Source organism: Schistocerca serialis, chromosome 4 (genome assembly GCF_023864345.2).
Source record: "Schistocerca serialis cubense isolate TAMUIC-IGC-003099 chromosome 4, iqSchSeri2.2, whole genome shotgun sequence".
Lineage (NCBI taxonomy): Eukaryota > Metazoa > Arthropoda > Insecta > Orthoptera > Acrididae > Schistocerca > Schistocerca serialis.
Genome location: NC_064641.1, coordinates 34,701,233 through 34,726,604, shown reverse-complemented (window position 1 = coordinate 34,726,604; position 25,372 = coordinate 34,701,233). Strand labels below are relative to the sequence as shown.

The following is a 25,372-nucleotide window of genomic DNA, read 5'->3' as shown; positions in this document are numbered from 1 at the left end:
CTTCCCATTATCTCCTATATACATTACAGTAATTGTCTATCGTGGCTTTCAGGGAAGATTCAGATTTCATGGTAGATCCTACCCTCTTCTTCCGTAGCTTTTCAGCAAAACAGGAATGATATTGTGCTATTAGGTTTGCCCCCCTTGAGATTTTTATAAAAAAATCTGTCAGTAGATTAAGACGACGTGCTTGAACTGTCTTCAGGTTTCACGCATTTCCTTATGTTCCACTATTGCCGGAATAACTTATAGGAACTTCTAACTTGCTAGCATGTAATCCTACACGGCACTCAGTGGCCCCAAGTGTGTAGTTAAGCCTGTCAATTTTTTAGAATTACCTGTTTAAGCTGTTTGATGTGTAACCCTGAAGCATGCTTCTAGAAGTCTACGTGTTACCATGTACCTGAAGTTGCGACATAAAATCACTTAGGAATCTTGCAACCACAAAGTAAAAAGAGAACACTTAATATTACCGAAGACTGGCTCGCTTGAAATGAACAGAACAATGTTTCAAGCGACCCATTCACCACTGGTATAAGAAGTGCTCTCCATTTGCCGTGTTTCATTTCTGTTGACTTGACTCAAGTTCAAAAACATTTAGTTGGTGGGAAGAGCGTGTCGCCAGCAATTGTAGACTGTAAATTCCTTCCCCTTCGCACCATACCCGTGCCTTAATACTCGCTTAGTTTCACAACATTTCGCTCAGTGTTTGGGTGTTCTACTGCAAGTAGTATTTGGGATCGTTAGGCCTTTAATCTGCTTTGAACAGAATCGGTTATATACATATCTGAACGTGAATAATGTTTAGATACGTCGTGCTAAACATTTAGTATCGGAATTAAAATGTATTTCCTCTTTCTCTCGCCACGTGACGTAAGGGGAAGAGTGGATTATATGTGACGAGAATCCTACCGAAAACACGAAAAGAAAAGCAATGATTTGTCTGTGAATGTGCCTGCTTATCAGTTCGGTTTCACAGCTCTGACTTTCAGCAAATGTTGGGGAAAGGGGAAGTGGAAATAGAACTCAGAATCGATGAGTCACTTGGGAATTTACGTAATTTCATAAAAATGTTCATGTAGATAAGAATGCCATGCACCTTTCCGCAAGTGAATTTGTCAAAAACATTCAACTGCTAAGACAATAGATTTACGTGAGTGTTAGGCAAGAAGTAACTGAGCATATTGGCTACGAAGTTTCTCGCGACGCCGTCTTCGCATAAAAATTTCTCGGTTCACTTGCCGCGTCAAAGTCGGACAAAATTCAAGGCTTTCGATGATATCCACCACCTTCGTCAGAGACTAAAACTGACGTAATCGAGCCAATGGGGTCTAAGAGGGAACCTTGTTAGCTCACGACAGTCAGTTTTAGTCCCTGACGAAGATGACGGATTTCGTCGAAAGCTTAGAATTTTACTCGAATGAGACGCGACAAGTAAACCGAGAAATCTTTATGCAACTGAGGAAATCGGCTGCATATATAAATTCTGGTAAACTATTAACTTCAACTCTTCGGCAGTTTGACTAAAGTCACAGGTATCTTTTGTTCTTTTCGTATCTTACACTTTACGTCCAGAATAGCAAACAACATACCTATGTCATTTCTTTCGTCGGTGCAACTATTTTATAAAGAAATTACACGTTACTTTAATGTCACAAACCTGCTGTAGGCCCAAATATTGACCGTGCAGTAATAAGAGCATCCTTACTTTCTACTATAATTATGTGCACGTGCAATCTGTTACTTTAGATTGTCCACGAAAGCTCACTAGCTTTTGTTCTTTAATAGTAAAGGTGAAACATTTGGCTGCGTGTGATTAATGAACGATAGAATAAAATTGTTCAAAATGTAAGGGGGCACCCGGGTTTGAACCGGGGACCTCTCGATCTGCAGTCGAATGCTCTACCACTGAGCTATACCCCCGACGCTTTCATATGAGCTTGGAAGAGCATGTAACCGGCATAAAACCCTGATTGTTTGGTGTAACAAGTTTTGTTCAGACAGAAATCACTTTTAATGCTGCCTGTTTTTACATCCATATGTCAATACGCATAATTTGTCCGAAAGTCCGTGCTACAGCAAGTTTGTGTATGTTCTTTAGATAAGCCGAAATTCTCTTCGAAGATAGAATTTAAAGTGTCTGATTTTAATTTGCTTGCCTTATATTCACGCTTCTTTCGGTCCAGTATCTTATCACCGCTCTACGAGGAGAAAAAAATTGAGTGAACAACGGCTCTTTCAGAGTTCGTGTTCGAGCATTGAACGCCTTAAAGGCTATTTCAGATATTTAAAGGGAACTCAATAAAACGGAGAAATTTTTCCTGTAATGCATTTTGTGATGGAACACAAGGCTTTAAAGAAGTTTATCCGGTGAAACATTCGTGAAACCGAATATCTTGCTTTTAGGATCAGCTGCAAACCTCCTGAAGTTAGCGTCCACTGTGACTCGGGTATAGAGACGAGGGAGATGGCAATATAGCTACTATTTCTATACTACTCCTGACCGTATATCAGGACGGCGTGGGTGCAAAAAGGCGATCTAGATTTTTTGTGGTTTATGGAAAACACTGAGAATTATTCCAAGAAGAGTCCCAAATATATCTCTTCCTTGAGACCAGTTAACTACAGAACAATGTACTTTACTTCTCCTTCGTAGCGGAAATGAAATCATTAAGTAGAGCATTTTTTGTTGTGCAAAGGAATAGTCTTCAGCGATTTCTGATATTTCTTGATTGTTCTCGTGATAATCAATTACTAAATCTACCTGCAATGTTAATGTTTTTGTTCTGACATTACATACTGATAATTTAAAAATAGAAGACTCCTATATAGGAACTGTGTTAAGAGTTCCTCCCAGATGTCTTGAGCAGCTTCGTGAAATCACTTAAACTGAATGGTTGCTTAAGCATGTCACACAAGGATTTAAACTTCCCACTTGGCTAAACTGATTAACTGAAGTATTGCTACTTTTATGCCCTACAGGTCGACGAGATGCTTGTGGTAATCATCCTTCCTTCTGCCTTCAAAATCTATTCAGCCTAAGTACCGCGTAAGGGATAAATAAACTAATAAAAACCGGGTCTGTACTCTCACTGCCTTCCGCGCCGGAGCAGCACAGATAATGGCTGTTTATTCCACAGGTGTTGGTGTCTCCTTCAATATTAAATTGCTTGAACACCTGATTTACCCAGTCTGTGGCACACTGCGAATTGTCAGTTCCAACCATGTCATTTATTCTTAAAAGGTTGGTGATGGAAAGTTAGATGGACTTAGAAAGGTATATGTATTACATAATAGGAATGAGCTCGTTGAATGACAAGTGTTTTTAAGAATTATTGTAGGAGTTAAGTTTCTTATGCTGATTTGGATGTGAGTTACTCAAAGTGCGTACGTAATATCGAAAGCTTAGAACCCCACGTAATGTGCCTAAAATAGCTGATCCCAGAAACTGGATGAACCATTCGCATCCAAAACTTCGCGTCTTATCATGAGATACATTTGAACAATCATCTAGACTAGATCTGACAGTCCTTCACTTATTCGAAGAAACAAAATATCCATATAATATAACTGAATGCACACACATTTCAGGGTCGTGGCTTGTAGCAATATTTCATCTAGCTTAAAATAAGGACCCCCATGGTGCACCCCTCGGCCACAGCCTTGTCTTGACCTGTCACAAGGTCTAAAAGACTTTGTCCCTGCCGAGGCCCTTCACTGCCAATTTTTCTCCGTCCTTGGCGCATCCCAGGGTTCAGAAGTTGTCTACACTGATGGCTCGATGGTTACTGATCGTGCAGGCTTCTCTTATAAACATGCGGGTGTAATGAACTGGTCACCTTGCTGGATGGCTGTAGTGTTTTCACTGCGGAGGTGGTATCCAAATCTCGGGCTCTTGAGTATATCCGTTCCTGCGCTGGTGGGTCCTTTCTCATCTGCAGCGACTCCTTGAGCAGCTTGCAAACACTCCAACGGTGCTACCCTTTGCCATCCCTTGGTCGTTGCTATCCAGGATTTCCTGTATGCCCTAGAACAATGTGGACGCTCAGATCTTTGTCTGGACCCTGGGCCATGTTGGGATCATGGAGAATGAACTCACCGATTGGCCAAACTGGCTACCAGAAAACAGCCTCTTGAGATCGGTATTCTGGTAACAGACCTCTGATCGTTATTATGCTGTCAAGTTTTAGAAATATGACATACAGAATAGCTAACTCTAACTTCACCAAATAAACTACAGATGTTAAAGCAGACTACAAATCTCTGGAGGTCCTACAAGCAGACCTCTCACAAAGACTTTACCTTCCTTTGCAGGCCCCGCATCGGCCATACTTGGCTGACCCATGGTCATCTTCTGTCACGAGGACCCACTCCACTGTAGGATGTATGTCCATTCATTGCATTCTGCTTTCGGGGGCCTCTGGCTGCTCCCTAGATAGGGCACCTTGCTTGCTTTTCTTCCTCTGTCTCCCTTTCTTCTTTTTTGTCCCTCTGTTGGCCTTTAGTAGACATTGGAGGTTTTCTTCCCCAGATTTTGCGCGATAGGCCATCTCTGGTGTGCAGTCACGTAGACCTATCTGTTGGACGAAAGAGGGACTGGGGACCTGCTAGTTTGGTCCCTATAATCATCCAACCGACTAACCAATCCTATTCATAGGTCAATACTGCGACTTAATAACTTCTACATATCACTTCTTTGCTTTCTATGGAACGCCTTTGTTCAAGGCCAGGCTCCTAACACTTCACATGAATGCTTCTGCCGTGTTTGCTGATCTTCCTCCACACTTCCCAAGTACTTGACACTTTATAACTTCTTTAGTTTTTCACCTTGTGGAGAAAACGGTTCTCAGGGGTGTAATTCGTGGGATTACAGACCGTGTATTTGTACGAGGTGTTAGAAATAACCTAAGTGAGTTGATGTCTGATTATTTCGCTCCAGAACAACTTCCAAATTGTCTGGATGTGGAGAATGTGATTCAACCTAGTCACTAAATTATATATGTCACACACAATTCTATTACTAATCCGTATACACTTTAATATAACACTATACATCTGTTCACTTTTTCCTGTAATCATTAATAACAAAGTTACTACTCGTGAATGTGTGTTAACATGACTAAGTACGATGTAAACATAACCTGCATGGCTTAACAGCTGTCAAATTCAATTTGCCCTCGCCATGAAGCTTAGACCGATAGCGAATAAGAAGCTTTAATTTTATTGGCCGGTGCCCAGTAACTAATGGTCAAAGCCGCGATTTACGAGCGCGACCGTACCACACATTAAGGTATGCCAACTCTCTTCGAAGACAACACTACATCCGCGTTTGTAACCGTTCCCTCCAAAAGGCAGACACACCTGCAACAGCAGCAACATTAATTTAAGAGAGAAATAGTTGAAGTAAAAGAATAATACTTAAAACAATGGTGGGTCAGCAAAGTTATATTGAGAGTTAATAGTTCACATCAAGCAGTTTTATTTACGAAGCAAAAGTTAAGGAAAATAAATAAAAGAGCTTTATAATGAAACAATCAATCTACAATCTGAACTGCTGAATTGTTACTCTTGAACTGGGGAGCGCACACGGCGATGCAGCTTATCTATTTGTTGTTGGAGAGGCGTGACGGCGTGTTGAGCTGACGGCGGCGTCTCGTGATGTTGCAGACGAAGTTATTACAGCAACTCTCAAAAAATGGCTCTGAGCACTATGGGACTTAACATCTATGGTCATCAGTCCCCTAGAACTTAGAACTACTTAAACCTAACTGACCTAAGGGCAGCACACAACACCCAGTCATCGCGAGGCAGAGAAAACCCTGACCCCGCCGGGAATCGAACCCAGGAACCCGGGCGTGGGAAGCGAGAACGCTACCGCACGACCACGAGCTGCGGACTTACAGCAACTCTACTTATTGTATTTCCACGGTGAAGTATACTGGTGAAGTCTTTTTCTCAGTCAGGCAACAAAGAAATCCGCAGTGGCGTTTAACAACCCACTGCCTGAATAGACGTGATTGTTGGTGACAATCCGCAGGCTTAGTATGTTCCCGTTTATTACTCCTTATACACACCTAGTTCTCGTTTCAGTACTTTGTACACTGTTCGTGATTATTTTCGACCATGATATAACTGTTAGTCACGTTTACATATGATTATGACAATCGCAAATTATCAGTAAAACCGTTCTTACACCTTATCCAGTTGTAATTACCTTTACCGCGACAGTTACGGCGTCACACACTCTGCTGTTCATTAACAAGGGGAGGCCGCCACTTGCGAAATTCAGATTAGATTCATACTGCGCATAATAAAAGCTCATGGCCAGAGGTGTAACGTGGCAAAGCACCAAGATGCACTTCTCAGCCGTCGTCGAGAAAATCGACAGTTAAAAGAAACCGTTGAGGTGAAATACTCTCTACGATTTATAATTCTCTGCAGCGCCGTGGCGCAGCGGTAAGCGCTCTGGTTCGTAATCCGAAGGTCGCCGGATCGAATCTCGCGCTATGCAACCTTTTTCTTTAGTATTTGTTTTTTATAATTCATATATAATTCCCGGCAATTAGTTGCAACAATTATGCATATAATAAGTTGTTGAAAGTCGTTTGTCGTGCAAAAACTGGCTACTTCGAACATCATTATGTTTTCCGCAAACAAAGTTGTATTTCACAATTGTCTCCATAATGTTAACCACGCATAGTTAACGGATGACGTAGAAACGATATTCTGAAACGAATACGTATAGCGTAAGTCAAACGTTCGAATTAGAATAGAGACCCCACGAACACAAATTTGCTGTGGCAGGTATGAAATACAAACTCCGTTACTCGCTCGTTACACTTGAATGACAGATGTTGAATGGGCCGAAACGAGCCGCCGCATAACAGCGTACTTGCCTGCTAACTTCGAAAGAAGGTAGATGCGGTCCCTAGCGCAACTTATATAACATCGTCGAAAATCAGTGCGGACGGGAGAGCTTTGGTACACCCTGTTAAAAAAAACGGAAAAACGGAGGCGGTACAATTGGAGAGCGATCCGCCTTCACCAACATGCATAAGCAATTCATTTATATATATATATACTTGAATTACAAAAAACTAATAATAAAAAAAATTGCATGGCGCGAGATTCGATCCGGCGACCTTCGGATTACGAACCCGAGCGCTTACCGCTGCGCCACGACGCTGTAGAAAATTACTAATCGTCGAAAGTATTTCACCGCAACGGTTTCTTTTAACTGTCGATTTTCTCGACAACGGCTGAGAAGTGCATCTTGGTGCTTTGCCACATTACACCTCTGGCCATGAGCTTTTATTATGCGCCGTATGAATCGAATCTGAATTTCACAATTGGCGGCCTCCCCCTGTAAGACATATTTCACACTTATATGGAGCCTGGGCTTTCGCAGTGCGGTTACATGTAAAAGCAATTTCATTCATGCGGTAGTAATAAATACTACTACTCGCGAAAGCATTTGTGACACAGTCCATTCTGAGTCATCAGTCTTCTGACTCGTCTGATGCGACCTGCCACGAAGTCATCTTCTGCGGCAACCTCTTCGTCTCACAGTAGTACTTGCAGCCTATGTCCTGAATTATTTACTGAATGTATTCCAAACTCTCTCCCTCTACAGCTTTTGCTGTCTGCAGGTCCCTTTAGTACCATAAGTTATTCCCTGATGTCTTAACAAATTTCCTATCATCCTGTTCCACCTCCTTAATCTTCTCCATTTATTAATACTCAAACCGTATGATCTTTCTGTTCATAATGATCACTTGAATTTTCATATACACACTGCGACGTTAATCCGAATCATCAATCGTAAAGTTCTCGGCAATTTTTTGCATCTCAAATCAAGAAGCGCGTCTCGCCACATTAGCGCACGCGCGCACAAAGTATTTAATTTTGTCTACTTTAATTTTTTCTGTTCAGGAAAGTTACAGAACGTTAACTTCCTAATTACCAGATAAACTGACATGACTATAAACAATGTCTTGTCTGCTCTAGCTACCTGTGTTATACAAACATTTATTACTAAAATTTAAAAAAAAACCGCATTTTTACGAGGCTTTAGGTATTATTTACTCGAAAGCCGCCATCACAAAACTTATGAAAATGGCACAATATATTGTTTGGATAATATGTTAGTAGTTATTGCAATCAAAATGGGCAGTATTTTTGTGTGTAATGAGTTAAAAATGTTTGAACCTTCAGCGTATTTCGTACCACTGAATTTTCAGTGTAAAATATGAATGTTAGCAATACTGCTTCCAGCTCTGTTCTGTTTATAATAAGCGAGTGAGAGCTTGCACAAGACTCACTCTGCATAGTTTTGTGCTCGTTTGATGTTTTTGCTAGGGACAGTCAGTGAGGAAATACAGTAAAAGTGTGAGGGGTATGGATTAGGAAAAAATACACAAGAAGGTGGCGTTTAAGAAGTGAAAACCACTTCACAATTATCGGAAATCTGTCAGAGGTATTGCAAAAATACCTTGGTCCTCAAGTAACTGTGTTATCACCACCATGTGTAGGAACTGCCATACTTGTTACGAGAAATTTAGTGATAAACCACCTGAACGATCAGTCATCAGAGTGTGAAACTGAAGAAGACAGTGCAGATGTTCATATTCCTGGCTGTGAAATTGTTGATGCGTTGAATGATAACATTCCTATTGTAACCCCTAATGTATCCACTCTTAAAAAATGGGGACAAGGTAAGAAGCACAAGTTTTGCACAATCAACAATAATGTAGATGCAATAGATACTGAACCTGCAGATAGTGACACGTACACCCAATGTGGCACGTGGTTTCAAACCCTAAACACTATCTTGGCGGCCACCTATACCGAGAAGGTATACCAGATTGCTACTCTAAGCAGCAGACACTGAAATACATACACGCGTCCGCACATTATTTAATTTCAAAAGCTCTTAAAATAATGAAAAGGTATTTGGGCACGTTATAATTCCTACCGTGGGCATCCACTGTAAGATGATGGTGTCGGCTGTGCCTTTGTCGTCGGGGCCGCCACCTTTAAATACCGGCTCCTCGACCAATGTTCCAGCTTTACGGCCGAGCTTTTTGCTCTCCATCAGTATCCTGTAGGATACTGATAATGACGCAACCTATGCATTGTGAGGCGGAGGAAAGTTGGTGAATAAGACAGTGGAACTATGGAAGTTTGTTACAGAGGTCAGGCATTGGAAGGATTCAGACACAGGCCATAGCAGAAGTAAAACCAGCCATATCCCATAGCACTGCCACTTTGTTCTTTTCGACTTTGCTGAGAACTAGTCTGTTTGCAGAACGAGGTTCAAAGTTACCACTGGCACACATCATAAGTGTCAACATTCATATGTGTTGCTGATTCCCTTGGAAAATCTTACAATTTTGCTATTGTCAGTGATCATCTCATTCATGACAGTGCACACGCATGCTATGCTGTCAGCATAATAATTGATGACATAGCATACGGGGTCATACATTTTATAAATGTGAGTGAGTGATGGCGCAGCACCTCATTTTTAAAATCACTTTGAGCTTGGAAAGCACTATGCGGGAGTTACGACAAAAAGTTCTCTCCATAATGAAATTTTCAGTCTGCAGCGGAGTGTGCGCTGATATGAAACTTCCTGGCAGATTAAAACTGTGTGCCCGACCGAGACTCGAACTCGGGACCTTTGCCTTTCGCGGGCAAGTGCTCTATCAGGAGAGCTTCTGTAAAGTTTGGAAGGTAGGAGACGAGATACTGGCAGAAGTAAAGTTGTGAGTACCGGGCGTGAGTCTTGGTTCGGTAGCTCAGATGGTAGAGCACTTGCCCGCGAAAGGCAAAGGTCCCGAGTTCGAGTCTCGGTCTGGCACACAGTTTTAATCTGCCAGAAAGTTTCAAAAAGTTCTCTGTAAACATCTTGCAACAAGATGTGACGTCGGTGCCATTTATGTTATATACAAATAATTACATATATATTTTTATTTTTAATTTATCAGCATGAATTTTTCTTTTGTTAGATACTGATTCTTTCTCTCAGGGATATTATCGTTTCTTATCACTTTTACTTACGTGCGTAAGTAAACATGAAACGGGTTCTTGAAGGGCTGCTGTTATTCATGTACCAACTTTAGATTTTGAACGTTATGACTAAAATATAGTTGCCGTTAACTGAATTGAATGTAATTTTGTTAGTTTCTGTTTATTGATTGCAAAGCAAGGCTCGAAAGAATTTAGATTGTTGCCGTGGAGCGGCCAAGATAAAACTTACTGAACTCATGGAATTTGTATAATTTAAAAAATGAACTTTAACGTAAATTATGTGTTGCAATTTAGAAAGGTTCTTACAGCGAAATCTCTCGCGTTTACATTTACTGTTAACACTGAAAAACAAATTAATACTTCGGCGCGTAATGACCGACCAGAGGCTGCATCGCAAGATGAGCTTCTCGCAGCGCAAGTTACTGAAAAAATGCTTATTAAAATCAATTAGCCGCTCCGACCATTTGAGGTGACAACTATTACAAAGAAATTTATTTTGTGAAAACAATTAGTTTATTTTAGTAAACTACCGAAGAACTTACATATGTGAAGCCACTCAGCCGGCCGGGTGGCCGAGCGGTTCTAGGCGCTTCAGTCTGGAACCGCGTGACCGCTACGGTCGCAGGTTCGAATCCTGCCTCGGGCTTGGATGTGTGTGATGCCCTTAGGTTAATTAGGTTTAAGTAGCTCTAAGTTTTAGGGGACTGATGACCTCGGATGTTAAGTCCCATAGTGCTCAGAGCCATTTGAACCATTTTTGAAGCCACTCAATGGCTGCCTTCCGTATAGCGAAACAAAACAGTGTGTGCACCATAAAGTACGTCCTTCCTCCTCGGCCGTATAATCGCGTCTCTTTCGATCCTTTTATTTTCAAAAACATTAAATAAAGATGATACTCTTAAATTATCGCTACATATCAGTTGTTTCAATAACATTAATTGTATCTTATATACTAATTATATTCATAAAATGCGTTAACTACGGTTTACAACCGATAAAAAAGTCTATTTATGTGACGTACCGTCACAAAGATTCTCCAGCATGAAGCTGTCGATGGTATAAGAGATGACATATCAAAACACACACCATTACAAAACTACTAAAAAACACGAATCTGTCTTCTAAATGAAAGTACATTAGGGGAATTCCGTTTATAAAAGAGACAAGAGTGGTTTGCTATGGAGCCGGTGGTAGAAATTGTAAAGTCACTGCTGGGTTGCGTCTTGGCGTGGTATATACATTGCAGGAACAGTTCTCCACGAAATGCCGCTTGTTACTGTGTGTGAAATGCAGGGACGTCAGTATATGTTCGAAAACTTTCAAATGATTCAAATGGCTCTAAGCACTACGGGACTTAACATCTGAGGTCATCAGTCCCCTAGAACTTAGAACTACTTAAACCTAACTTAACCTATGGACATCATACATCCATGCCCGAGGCAGGATTCAAGCCTGCGAACGTAGCAGCAGTGCTAGAAAACTTTACAGTGAGAAACTACATTTCTTGTGTGTATAACAATCATTGGTGTATGAGACAAATAGTCTCTCACATGAGCTGCAAGCTGTAACTGTCTCCTTTGACACCTTATGGTTCGACAAATTATTTGAAATGGCCATCAACATATCAGTGTGTAGTTCCCATTTCCCACGTACTGCTCTGGTTGCATCATCCTTGTACATGCGCCAATTCAGTTCAGTCAGGAGCAAATGAAAAAAATGCTCTTTTCAACATCGCGGTGTTGACTGTTACAGTGTATATAATTTTAATTCGTGAATTGTCGTAAAGAAGTAAAATCATAAGACAATAAAAAGTTGTGAATAATGTCAGAAAGACAAGAACATACAGCAAAGCTATTTTTTTGCATCTGTTTTTTTTTATAAAATGCTTTTACTTGGACAGTTGTTTTCCACACACTTATAAGTCGTGATAGTTATTTTGCCTAAAATATACCAGTTTTGCATTACATTTACTAGACATCAGCAATCAATTTAAATTTTTAAGTGTTCAGTATTTTTTTAGTTTTAGAGTAGAGCTAACATAAAAATTTCTCAAATTTTGCACCACAATATGTGGCCCACTCTGATTGTAGCTTCCATAAGTGCAATGACCAACTAACATTCCAAGCAGTTTTTAGAATATTCAGGACGGAGATTTATAAAGAATCAAAAATTTTTATATTCTGATCATACTTATGAAAAAATGTTTTAGTAGTTTAAGAATTTCGGGCATTAATGTAATAGCCGACAGTCAAGTCTTTCCACTTCATCATTTCTCAAAACGTTTAAGGTCCCGTTACTAATATAGTCGGATGTATTGTGTACAAGGTTTTTATTAAAAATGATTTCAGATTTGTCTCGCTCGTTTTTATTAGTTTTTTACCTTTCGTTACATATCACACACTCCCATTTCGAGGTATATAACGTTTTAAAAATCAGAAAATAAAAATATTTTAGTTTCTGAGAGGTATCTTATGGAACTTCAACTTTTTTTAGGAAACTTCGAAGTAATGACTCACTTCCGAGCTGTAGGATTTTGGGATGAAGTTGCCCCATTTATCCTCAAATGCAAAAGTCTCGGCTATCCTAAACTCACGCGTATTTTAAACATCGTTTGTGTAAAAATGTTTGTCGTATGATTTCCGTTAGTAAAATTACCCTGTAGTTGATATACACTGCTGGCCATTAAAATTGCTACACCAAGAAGATGACGTGCTACAGACGCGAAATTTGACAGGAAGAAAGTACTGCGATCTGCAAATGATTAGCTTTTCAGAGCATGCACACAAGGTTGGCGCCGGTGGCGACACCTACAACGTGCTGACATGAGAAAAGTTTCCAACAGATTTCTTACACACAAACAGCACTTGATCGGCGTTGCCTGGTGAAACGTTGTGATGCCTCTTGTAAGGAGGAGAAATGCGTACCATCACGTTTCCGACTTTGATAAAGGTCGGATTGTAACCTATCGTGATTGCGGTTTACCGTATCGCGACATTGCTGATCGCGTTGGTCGAGATCCAATGACTGTTAACAGAATATGGAATTGGTGGGTTCAGGAGGGTAATACGGAACGCCGCGCTGGATACCAACGGCCTCGTATTATTAGCAGTCGAGATGACAGGCATCTTATCCGCACGGCTGTAACGGATCGTGCAGCCACGTCTCGATCCCTGAGTCAACAGATGGGGACGTTTGCAGCAGCATGGACTATCAGCTCGGGGACCATGGCTGCGGTTACCCTTGACGCTGCATCACAGACAGGAGGGCCTGTGATTGTGTACTCAACGACGAACCCGGGTGCACGAATGGCAAAACGTCATTTTTTCGGATGAATCCAGGTTCTGTTTACAATACCATGATGGTAGCATCCGTGTTTGGCGACATCGTGGTGAACGCACATTGGAAGCGTGTATTCGTCATCGCCATACTGGCGTATCACCCGGCGTGATGATATGGGGTGCCATTGGTTACACGTCTCGGTCACCTCTTGTTCGCATTGACGGCACTTTGAACAGTGGACGTTACATTTCAGATGTGTTACGATTCGTGGCTGTACTCTTCATTCGATCCCTGCGAAACTGTACATTTCAGCAGGATAATGCACGACCGCATGTTGCAGGTCCTGTGCGGGCCTTTCTCGATACAGAAAATGTTCGACTGCTGCCCTAGCCAGCACATTCTCCAGATCTCTCACGAACTGAAAACGTGTGGTCAATAGCGGCCGAGCAACTGGCTCGTCACAATACACCAGTCAGTACTCTTGATTAACTGTGGTTTCGTGTTGAAGCTGCATGGGCAGCTGTACCTGTGCACGCCATCCAAGCTATTTGACTCAATGCCTAGGCGCATCAAGGCCGTTATTACGGCCAGAGGTAGTTGTTCTGGGTACTGATTTCTCAGGATCTATGCACGCAAATTGCGTGAAAATGTAATCACATGTCAGTTCTAGTATAATATATTTGTCCAATGAATACCCGTTTATCATCTGCATTTCTTCTTGGTGTAGCAGTTTTAATGGCCAATAGTGTATTTTTTGCAAGAATGGTGCGTAAGACGAGTATTTCCGTATGCTTCCAGCGAGGTCTGCCTGCTTCCTGAGATGAGCGCCAGGCGCCAGTAAGAGACAGCAGCCTTGTCGGCGCTGGCCCACCAGCAGCAGAAACTGCAGCAGCCGAAGGAATCTTCCGCAGCAGCCTCGACATGAGAGCCCCAGCGTGGCACAGTGGAATCTTGAGGCAGTTCGCCGCAGTCGCAGCCGGTAAACGATGTTCTTAACCCACTCTAAAACAATCTTACCAAGTATCCATTTTAAATGCATCGTTAAGTCTCCAACTAAAGGGAACAATAATGCTGTGCCGATAAGCATTGACTCTGCAGGGTTCCTCGAAATTAACTCGGAGGGGTGTTGAGATCAAAAGAACCTCCCTTAGCGGTATCTCATATCTAACCACGTCATGGATGTTTTTGTTTCCATCTTCTGCATTTTCTTGCAAAAATGAGTGTTCTGGCTATCTTTACCATCACCAACGTTTTAGTCGATTTTAAGATGGTTCGTTCTGCAACAATCACATTTTCATGCACGTCACTTCCTACCTTCGTTACTGATAAATTACCAGTATTTTCCATTAAACCATAGTGTCCGTATTTGAAACTGCGTCCAAAACACTCACAAACTCATCTTGAGTATTTTCCCTTTAAAAATGAGTGTCTATAAAAACTATCGCCAGTCCTGAAGGTACCAATTTTCAGAAGTTATTTTAACTGAAATTGAAATATTTAATAAATTTTCCTGGAAGGAATGCAGCTTGAATTCAAGGATGAGAATGAACTACAAAGACATTTGTCAATCACTTTTACAATCAAATTTTTTCAAACAGAAACTAAGCTACTCGTTTTGTCTTATTACTATATTATCCCAAAAGTAAGGCGAAATGTATTACCAAGATTTCACCTTCGAAAACTTAAATTGCAACTTACATCCGCTACCGCTTTTCATATCCTTGCAGTAAAAAAAAAAAAATTCCACTCCTTCCTAACTCCATTTATTGTCCAAATTAGTCTCTTATGAAGATTTGAGAGAAGCGAAAATTATAATAAACTTTCTAGTTTACTTTGCTTGTCACGTAGAGTTGGCTACAGTTATTCTAGTCTACGGGTCTGATTCCTGAAGCTGAAAATGTTACATTTTAGTTCCTCACGGTTGGATTGATCTAAATAAATTTGAAGAGTGTTTTGCGGAATTTTGTTTTTATGTAAATCTATTTTCTCACATTTCAGTATGCCATACAGTCTCCGGATTTTTCAGATTAAAAAATCCGGAATCACATTGTTCGTAAAAAAATACAAAAATGTCCAGTCACATCAGAGGTATACTTAAGACTCTCACACTCTGCGGAAATAACCATATTCCAAAGGGTTTACAATTTTTCTTAACAAATGAATTTCTACTTGTTTCTTTTACAGTACTACTTTCGATTTTTCGTAAATGAATCCAGAAATAAACATAATAACCAGTACAGGATTCCGTAATTAATAATAGAAATTTCAAGTGTGCAAATAATTCGTAATTAAATGATTCTAAAAAACATCTTTAACTGTGAATTCAGAACTATTCTTATCGATTATCGCAAAGACTAAAACATTACATATGGTAATTTTCATGAATTTTATCTTGATATGTAACATACTGTTCATAAAATTATACGAAAGTTTTCAGAAAAGCAACTGAGATAATACTGACCTGTACAAAATTGGAAAAATACTTGGTATCGACAACTACTGTTGAGGAAAAGTAATCTTAGAGGTGAATGTCCAGTTACAGTTGTAACCGAAACTGTCGGCAGGCATTTTGCCACGCAACAGATCCAACTTTTCCTGGTATTTTATTGGCGTTAATATTATGTAGGTCTACCAATATTCTTTCGTTAGCTTAAAACTGCTTTTGTTGGATACTGGTTAGAAGGCTTGATTTATGCCGATATGAACGACCATTTTAGAGCGAGCAGCACCATAAAGCCAAGGAATTCGGCTCAGTTAGAATGCAACCTTCAAATTTACAGCGGTGCATTATGTCACAACCAACAGAGATCGCAAGGAAGTATGAACTGGTAGTCTATCTTGAGACTTTGGATTCCTTCAGAATTCTGGCTGGCTTGATGGGTTTATATGGAGAAATATTGCCTTGTTCCCTGACACATTACACTACTATACAGAATGTCAGGAGGTTTCAAGAGGAAACTGGTTAACTACCAGAGGTGTCATCCAGTTGCGAAAGTCACTCACTCATTTCTTCAGACTGGCAGTGCTGACGAAATGACTATTTTGACATGCCTAGCAATGTCAGTAGACGTGAAATGGGCAAAATTATCCCATTAAGAGGAACCGGGAATTAAAAATAGAATAACTAATGTTAGTTGTTACAGCCGATGGAGGAAAGTTGCGTCATTCGGAAGAGAGAAACTATGCTCAAAGAAAATTTTCTAAGGCCATGATGATTCGCTGCCAATGAAGGGGCCTGATGACAACACAACTGTTCGTTGACTGGCTGTCTAAAGTTTCGAGTCGAAGACTTGGGCCATTGTTTGCTAAGAGAACCATGTTAGTTTTGAATCTTTTGAGGGACGTTTAACTGCTGAAATATAAACTTGGTGTAAAAGACTGAGCTTGATGTAATATCCAGGGGAATGTTTTCAAAACTACAGGTGCTAAATTTAGCCAACAACAAGCAGTTAAAGAACAAACTCCAAAAGTGTATTCAGATGGGGTCCTGGAAGAAGACCTGCTCTTAAATCGTCTGATAAGATTAAGAAGCCACCAGCCAGCCTTATGTGCAAGTGAATTCTTGCTTCATAGTCCTCCATATCAACAGAAATCCTCAAGGGCGTCAAGAAACATTGCATGTCGAATGCTTTGGGTGGCAGCAGGAATATGCCTTGTGAGGGGAGAACGAAGAAAATGGTTTGTGACAGTGATGAGGAAATATGGTACCGGTATGCTAGATGGCTGATGCGTTGTATTATATGTTAAAACAAATGTTCACTGTACACACCTACATCTCACTTGTAAGTCCAAGTAAATTTTTGGTAATCCAGAACTCACAGTGCGTCCTATTTTTGGGTAAATTTTTTATTCATTCCTTCTTCCAAATTTAGGGGTGAAGTCTTTGTGGTGGCGGCATAGTGGGCGTATACGGTAAATTTGTTAAGCTAGAGGAAGTCCAGTTAGGCGATGAATATGACGGCGCCATCTTTAATAGTTGCTCCGTAATTTTCTTTTTAAATTATCACAACATTTCTTATTGTCGGTTAAATGTTAGTTAATAAACTATACCTGAAAAGTATCTAGAACGTATTTGTAAAAGACAGTGACAAAATTTAGTACAATTATTGCTATATTGCTAACAAGAATGCTATACTCAAATGCTTCTCCCTCCGGTAACAATTCTAAATATAAAATTTCTTCAATAATTGCACCATATATGCACAAATATTTCTCGTAGAGAGCACATTACGTGAGCTAATTTCAAAATTTGACTGGTAACGACTGACTCCGCTACTGTCTGCCTGCTGTGCAACTCGCCCAGCAAAAATCCTCCAGATAGTGAAAAGAAAGGTAAAAGGCGTCGTAGATAAGAATGGCAACGGTTCCCGCAGTTCTTCAGTTTTCGCTACAGTTTTCTTTTCGTTACAATAAATTCGTCTTTCCTCAAGAGGACAGACTACAGTTTCAATTATTGAAAATAATTGAATACAGGGCGTTACAAAAAGGTACGGCCAAACTTTCAGGAAACATTCCTCACACAAATAAAGAAAAGATGTTACGTGGACATGTGTCCGGAAACGCTTAATTTCCATGTTAGAGCTCATTTTAGTTTCGTCTGTATGTACTGTACGTCCTCGATTCACCGCCATGATTTCATACTGGATACTCTACCTTGTGCTGCTAGAACATGTACCTTTACAAGTACCACACAACATGTGGTTCATGCACGATGGAGCTCCTGTACATTTCAGTCGAAGTGTTCGTACGCTTCTCAACAACAGATTCGGTGACCGATGGATTGGTAGAGGCGGACCAATTCCGTGGCCTCCACGCTCTCCTGACCTCAACCCTCTTGACTTTCATTTATGGGGGCATTTGAAAGCTCTTGTTTACGCAAGCCCGGTACCAAATGTAGAGACTTCTTGTGCTCGTATTGTGGACGGCTGTGATACGATACGCCATTCCCCAGGGCTGCATCAGCGCATCAGGGATTCCATGCGACGAAGAGTGGATGCATGTATCCTCGCTAACGGAGGACATTTTGAACATTTCCTGTAACAAAGTGTTCGAAGTCACGCTGGTAGGTTCTGTTGCTGTGTGTTTCCATTCCATGATTAATGTGATTTGAAGAGAAGTAATAAAATGAGCTCTAACATGGAAAGTAAGCATTTCCGGACACATGTCCACATAACATTTTCTTTGTGTGTGAGGAATGTTTCCTGAAAGTTTGACCGTAGCTTTTTGTAACACCCTGTATACGACAATGCTGTAATGCAATAAGGTATTAAATATAAAATACGTACTCACCTACGTAACGCCATTTGTTTCACATAAAGTATCGATATAACCGACAATGTCTGTGTATCACTACATACTGCACATTACTGAAAATAAAGTGTAATGTTGTTCTGTTACGAGCTCGAAGAGAATAACAGTGCAAGTGAATTGTTGTGGCCAGACTATTAGGAATGTATAACACCCCAATTACAGAAACCCTAATAAAAACCCTTTGTTGTAAAAGAAGTAGGAAAATTAGTCATCCTGACAGTGACGGCAGCTACTGACGGCAAAATTTATACTTGCGTTAATTTGATGAACAGGACTGTTATGTGAAAAATATTTATCATGAAATAGACTGCACGACAGAATGATAGGATACGCAACAAAAACAAAGAATTGCAAAATAATTAATAACGAAGGTTAAGGCCCAGATGGTAAGTTGGCCAAAGATAACAATTACCATAGAAGAGAGTTATCTCTGGAATTTCGTCGTGTAGTTGTTAAACACGCGACGTAGCGACGTCTTGACGACGGGTTAACAATTTTATCAACTTAACATCCTCGAAATTCGATAATTTGGCCACGACTTGGGTGATGGAGTGAAGATTCAAGACTGAATATTATTAATATTCAACATCAATTATCTAACCGGGCATAATAAAAAGAACTACAGTTAGCCATTTGTTAGTCTGTCGCGGACTCACAACAAAAGAAAACTCGTGGTCATCACTTCAGGTCAATGGATTCATCGCGTTATCAAGGAGTGCAATAGCGGCGTTTATCAGTGAAGAAGCAATGGCGGTTTACACTCTGACGTGTTGCTCTATTGAAATATTGACACTAGTCACAAAAGACAGTATCTGAAATACGACCAAACCACGCGAAGAATTTTTTTCCACTAGTTACAGGGCGGTGTTGTCGTGGGCGACGGACGCCGTTCCATGTTATACCCACGGGGACAACCATCACCACCGAGTAGTCAGCTCTAGAGAGACCCGACGTCACAGCTGCAGACAGGTATTTTCCAGCACCATTAACAATACCGATACTGAGAGTAACTAGTTTCATGAGGCAGCGCTTTCTGTAGGTAGAAACAGGCAACGACAATATTCATATGCTGCCCCTGTGGCAAACTGGCTTGCAGAAATGTCTGCGAAAGTTGCAACGGACGACTTGAAGTCGGTGCATTGCCTGTTAGCTCTCAAGTTCGGTGGTTGGATCTGATATTTCTGAATGTAATTAGACGGATACACAGCGTTTACTATTGTTATTGGCTTACAGTGACTATTTTAACCCCATCTAGCAGGTCAAAGCATGATTTGCAGCTGTTAAGAGCGCACCACTTGCCATCAAATTTCCACAGTTCAGACTCCTTTTGCTACCTCACCATCTCGCCGCCATTTGGCTGCAAATTACGTAGAGGTCCTTACTTAGTCCACCCTCTGTATAGGGTTCGGAGTGAAAAGTACTTAATGTGCTACAAAGTAAATTTCAGTAACGTCTGGCAGGACCAAAAGCTGCAACCCAGCATGGTTAGAGACCAACTGAACTCTGATGATAGGTGCTGGTACTTTTCCGTATAGCATCAACTCTTGAGTTCATGAATCATGTCTGATACTAAGGCGCGTTCAAGTCTTTGACAACAAACGACCTAATACTTGCAATGGGCTTCAGATTCGGAGAAACTAGCGGCTATAGCAACAGGCATATACCCTTACCATCGAGATTGGACAGCACCGGTATATTGTTGCAAGATGAATATCACGGAGACTTTAAAGATACGGCACAACCATATATCTTAACACGATATAAATTTAAACACTAATGACCAAATTAACAACTGCCTGAAGTGATAGTTGCGTACCCAATGTCAATATGTAACATTACTCAACTGTTGTGCCTGTAGCACAATGACATATTGTAACCTCCCAACAAAAATTTAATTGACAATATTATATGAAAATGGAGCCAAGCGGCAATATCGTCCCCTCAGAAATATTTAAATAAAAAATATAATAATAAGTGGGACCCAAGAATAACCTCCCTGCAATCAAATGTACCGACAAAGACAACAAAATGTGAAATTCGCAATCTGACTCAAGTATAAGTTCTTCATAAAAAATTAAAGTCCATTCAGTGATAAGAAAATCTCAGTGATAATAATGATTCAATTAAACCGAAATATCGGTCTTTGGCCCTGTGCAAAAAATCAAAATTAAATTCTTACCTCATTGCAACACCTAGTCAAATTTCTGCTCTTGTTGTTGCGCACCGCTTGGAGGAACTGCATTGCAAATAATAATATTCCCTCTTTTTTTTTTGTAATCTAATTGAAAACTGAAACTTTTGTTTAGGGGAAATGGAACGAAATAGTTACTTCAATTAAATGAAAATTTTATGTAAAATTGCTTTTGAAATCAAAATTATTATTGGGGGCACTTGTTGAAAATTAGTTACAATAGTTAAACTTTACATTATCCGATGATTATCTTAATTAACAGTATACCTCATTCAGCATCTTGACCAGTGTTGTCGCCAGACCACATCACACAACCCCACTGGACTGCTACCACTGATCGACCGCTCTGCATGACGACTACTGGCGTACTGCACGCCACTGAACAGAGCTACTGCTCGCGACGACTTCTGACAGAGAACTGCCCTCAACTAGACAGAGCTACAGACTCGCAACGACTGACAGACTGAGCGCCGCTCGCAACACTCGCGCAGTCAAGCGCATACTCTCTGGTCACAGATGCTACAATGCCTCGCCATCGCTGCTATGTTACATACGTGTTTCATAACCCTCCACTGGGGGCGCAAAAATTTGGCAGCGATGGTGAGTCATTTGGACTTGCCAAATATATCAGACAAAGACAAAATGTGAGTACAAAACATAGTAGCAAATCAGAAAAATGTATATACAAATTATTTGACAGATAACAAAGTGCACAGGCACTGAAAAAAAATTCTTTAGCATATTCAGAACAAATAAACAGACTGGCAAAATATTATGTTGACAAGTGACATGAGTGCACATGCACTGCAGTTGAGAACATATCAGTAATTGATGAAATGTATGTAAAATTAGTAACAAATGACATAAGTGCATACGCATTAAAGTATTGAATATACAGAATAGTAGAAATCATATTGAAAAATGAGAAAAGTGTACAGGCACTGAAGTTCAGTAGAAAACATATTAACACCTAACAGAAGTGCTCATGCACTGTAGTTCAGAAAATAAAAAATGTATATACAATATAAAAGACAAAAGTGCACTTACACTGTACTTCAGAACAAATCAAAAAAATATGTCTTTAGCATTTTGGCAATAAATAAACATAATAGCAAAAAAAATCATGTCGACCAGTGACATAAGTGTACTCGCACTGGAGTTTAGCGAATTGAAAAAATGTATAGCCATGAACATAAATAATGTTAGCAAAAATGATTTTCACTATGTGACAAGAATTAGGATAGGAAAGGGAAGGATTGCATCATGGTTGTAGCACTTTAGATTGCACACAGCTGTTTTGAAAGTCCATATCTTTCCACAGAAGTACAACACCAAGTGACACAACTTGAAGTTCTTTTCCCCTCAGAATTTATCAGCGTAGCCAAGACACTGAACTGTCGTAGTAATATTCCATTTTTTTTTATTTTGGCAGTATATTAGGTACACCAAACAGTGGGACCATAATAACGTCTTCATCGCTCACGGTGGTGGACAGCATGTTGTGTCAACACCACGCTCTTACACGGCACATCAACGTAGAATTAGTGCGAAACCAAATATAGTGCTCCATGATCACTAGGATAAACAGGACAAATGGACATTGCAGTAATTCAGGGTAGTTAGCTCATAAGGTGAAGGACATTAAGTCACATAATATTGTCAATTACAGTAGTAGTTTGCGGCATTCATAGCCCAGTTATTGAACATTTCTGTACCATGTATGTAGTATTACAGAAAAATGTTCATTAATTGTTTTACATAGAATCAGTAATCTTCTTTTCCTAGTTACAAAGCATTATTAAATAATCGCATTCTTTTCCAGTTACAAAGTATAGCATAAGTAATTAATCATTTGTCATTTCAATATAGTATTAATCATTAACCTTCTCCTAATTACAAAGCATCATGAAACAATCGCATTCTTTTCCAGTTACAAAGTATGGCATAGTTAATCATTTGTCATTTCAATAGTAATAATCATTAGCTTTCTAATTACAAAGCATTATTAAACAGTCACATTCATTTCCAATTATAAAGTATGAACATTGAAAACAAGAGCTAATTAATGGCATAATTAATAACAATTCATTAAGTGACACTAATTATTGGCACTCAGTGGCCATCAGGTATCGAATAGTATAAAGCATTGTTCCTCATTCAGTATTATTCAGATCATTACGAAGTCATCATTAAAAATCAGTTAATTATAGTCATAGCATTAATAATCATGGGGATTATAAGTAGTCTCATTACAATAACAGTGGCAATTACTAGCCAGTTACTAAGCATTATTTTATATATATGTGTATTTTTGTTGTCTCATTAAGAAGTCATTACTCAAGTGACATACTATTCAGAGCTAATCAGTATTATTCAGAATTTTCTCAAACTGGTATCACTATTTGGGACTGTTAATACATTTTTTTTTGTTAGCAATGCATTGCGTTGGGATCGATAATTAATTGCTGAGGCATAACACTTTTTACTTTTGACCTATTGCTGCAAATGAGGATAGGTAACGTCATTCGTCATGAGTCAGCTGTAGCAAGGTTATGTAACAAGGCAGTATATGTGATTACATTTATAAATGGTAAACACAAATGGGTAAAAAAAAATAAAAATGCAAGTACTAGAACAGGTATAATAAGTAACAGTTTTAGTAAGTACCATGAAAAGCTTCTCCTGGAAAAAATACAAAATGGATTATTGACCTGAAAGAAGAAACGCACACTATGCTGAAAAGTAGTGAACTTCGAATTAACAGGTAGTGAAATGTGTATAAAAATGTGTTCCATAGCTGTCCTTTCCAAAACTTTCCGTCATCCTACTATGCAATATAACACCTGCTGTCAAAACAAACTGCAACAAGTACTTAAATAACTACATAGCATAAATATAAAACTCCAACATTATCCTCATCTGTAAAGAAAAAAACTTCATTATCAATCACTTCATTATCCATATTATTATAACTTCATTATTATCATCACCTGTAAATAAAAACTTCATTATTCATAATACCATATCCTTCATCAATATTCATCAGTATTCATTATCATCTGCAAAAAATCACTTCATTACTCATTATACAACTATTCCTTATCTCTAGCATATTTCATCACTAAAACTAAGATGTGTAGTTCAGTCTGACAGCCTGCATCAATCACCTTGTATTCTGAAAGAAATAATTAGTTAAGACTGCTATTATACGATGAGTATAGTATATTCTTGTTAATGCTTGTTAATCCTGATCCATTTACTCTTCCTCATAAAGTTATTGCATCTTCTTTCGTTTATTCCGTAGGTGAAATTCCCATTTCTGTTGAATTTATTTCTTATACGCATCATTTCTTTCTGAAATTGATGAACAAAGATTAATGTCCTGCATTTAAATCATATACCCACTAAATAATGACTGGTTTATGGTGTCATAATTAACCATACAGCATAACATGACAGAAAACGTAATATGTCAAAGACATTGACAGTGTTCAGATGCAAAAATGTACACAGAATAATACAATGCAGCAGCAAAATGTAAAAGTCACGATGTTGAGATGTCATAAGGCAAAAAATGTCAAAGTCAGCAGGTGTGTTATATCTTAACTATTTCACAGTGCATACAAACAAAACTGGAGTACAATCATATACACAAAAAATGTGGAAAATGTGCACGGTCTGATGTGTAACGACAAGAAAAGCGACCTGCTAACCTTACCTTGCCGGGCACTTGCCAAGAAAAAATGCGATAATCATCAGTAATTAGTCAAGTGAAATAATTGCATTAATAAATAACATCATAGTGTGTTGAATCATAAAGTGTCTTCATTCAATAAACGGTTTAATGTTTGAGATATGGTGATTGCCTTTCGATTTTCTGGTTCTCAAAGTTTCGACGTGTACAACATTGGGGTGAGGGATGCTGCGAATCCGATATGGACCTGCGTATAGAAGTTCAAATTTACTGCACTTACCTTTTAATTTACTGGATAAATAATGTGTACGTACTAATATTTTCTGTCCAACGTGAAAGTCTCGGCGTCTACAAACCTGTTTTTGCCGTCTTCTCCGGCGCTCTGCGGCACGTTTGATGTTGTTCAGCGCAATGTCAATTATTTCGTGGTGTCTTAGTCGACGACATTTAGGAAAGTTCACTAATTCTTTAATTTTGTTTGGTGGTTCAACGTTTTTCAATATAACAGACGGAGATAGCATAGTGGATTCATTTGGAATGGAGTTAATTACATCTTGGAATGAGAGTATGTGTGTATCCCAATCAATATGTCTTTTGTGGCAGTATATTCGGCACAGTTTACCAATTTCTTTCATTAACCGTTCACAGGGGTTCGAAGAAGCGTGGTACTTGGATATATAGATCGGAGAAATGTTTCTGGCTTGTAACATGCGTGTCCATACACTACTACGAAATTGTGATCCATTGTCGGAAATTACTTTCATCACATGCCCTACATGAAATAGAAAATGTTTTACAAATGCTTTCGAAACAGTTTTAGCAGTAGCTTTACGTAATGGAGTGAAAGTAACAAATTTTGAAGTGAG

General features: G+C 39.4%; 1 protein-coding gene and 1 non-coding gene across 2 annotated transcripts in view; one reads left to right on the top strand and one right to left on the bottom strand.

The window, feature by feature from the left end:
- Nucleotides 1-25,372, top strand: part of LOC126474202 (facilitated trehalose transporter Tret1-2 homolog) — a 104,325-nt gene that overhangs the window by 5,372 nt on the left and 73,581 nt on the right. The window lies entirely within an intron of this gene.
- Nucleotides 1,852-1,923, bottom strand: Trnac-gca (transfer RNA cysteine (anticodon GCA)). Its single transcript has one exon. It is a non-coding gene; the product is annotated as a tRNA-Cys (tRNA).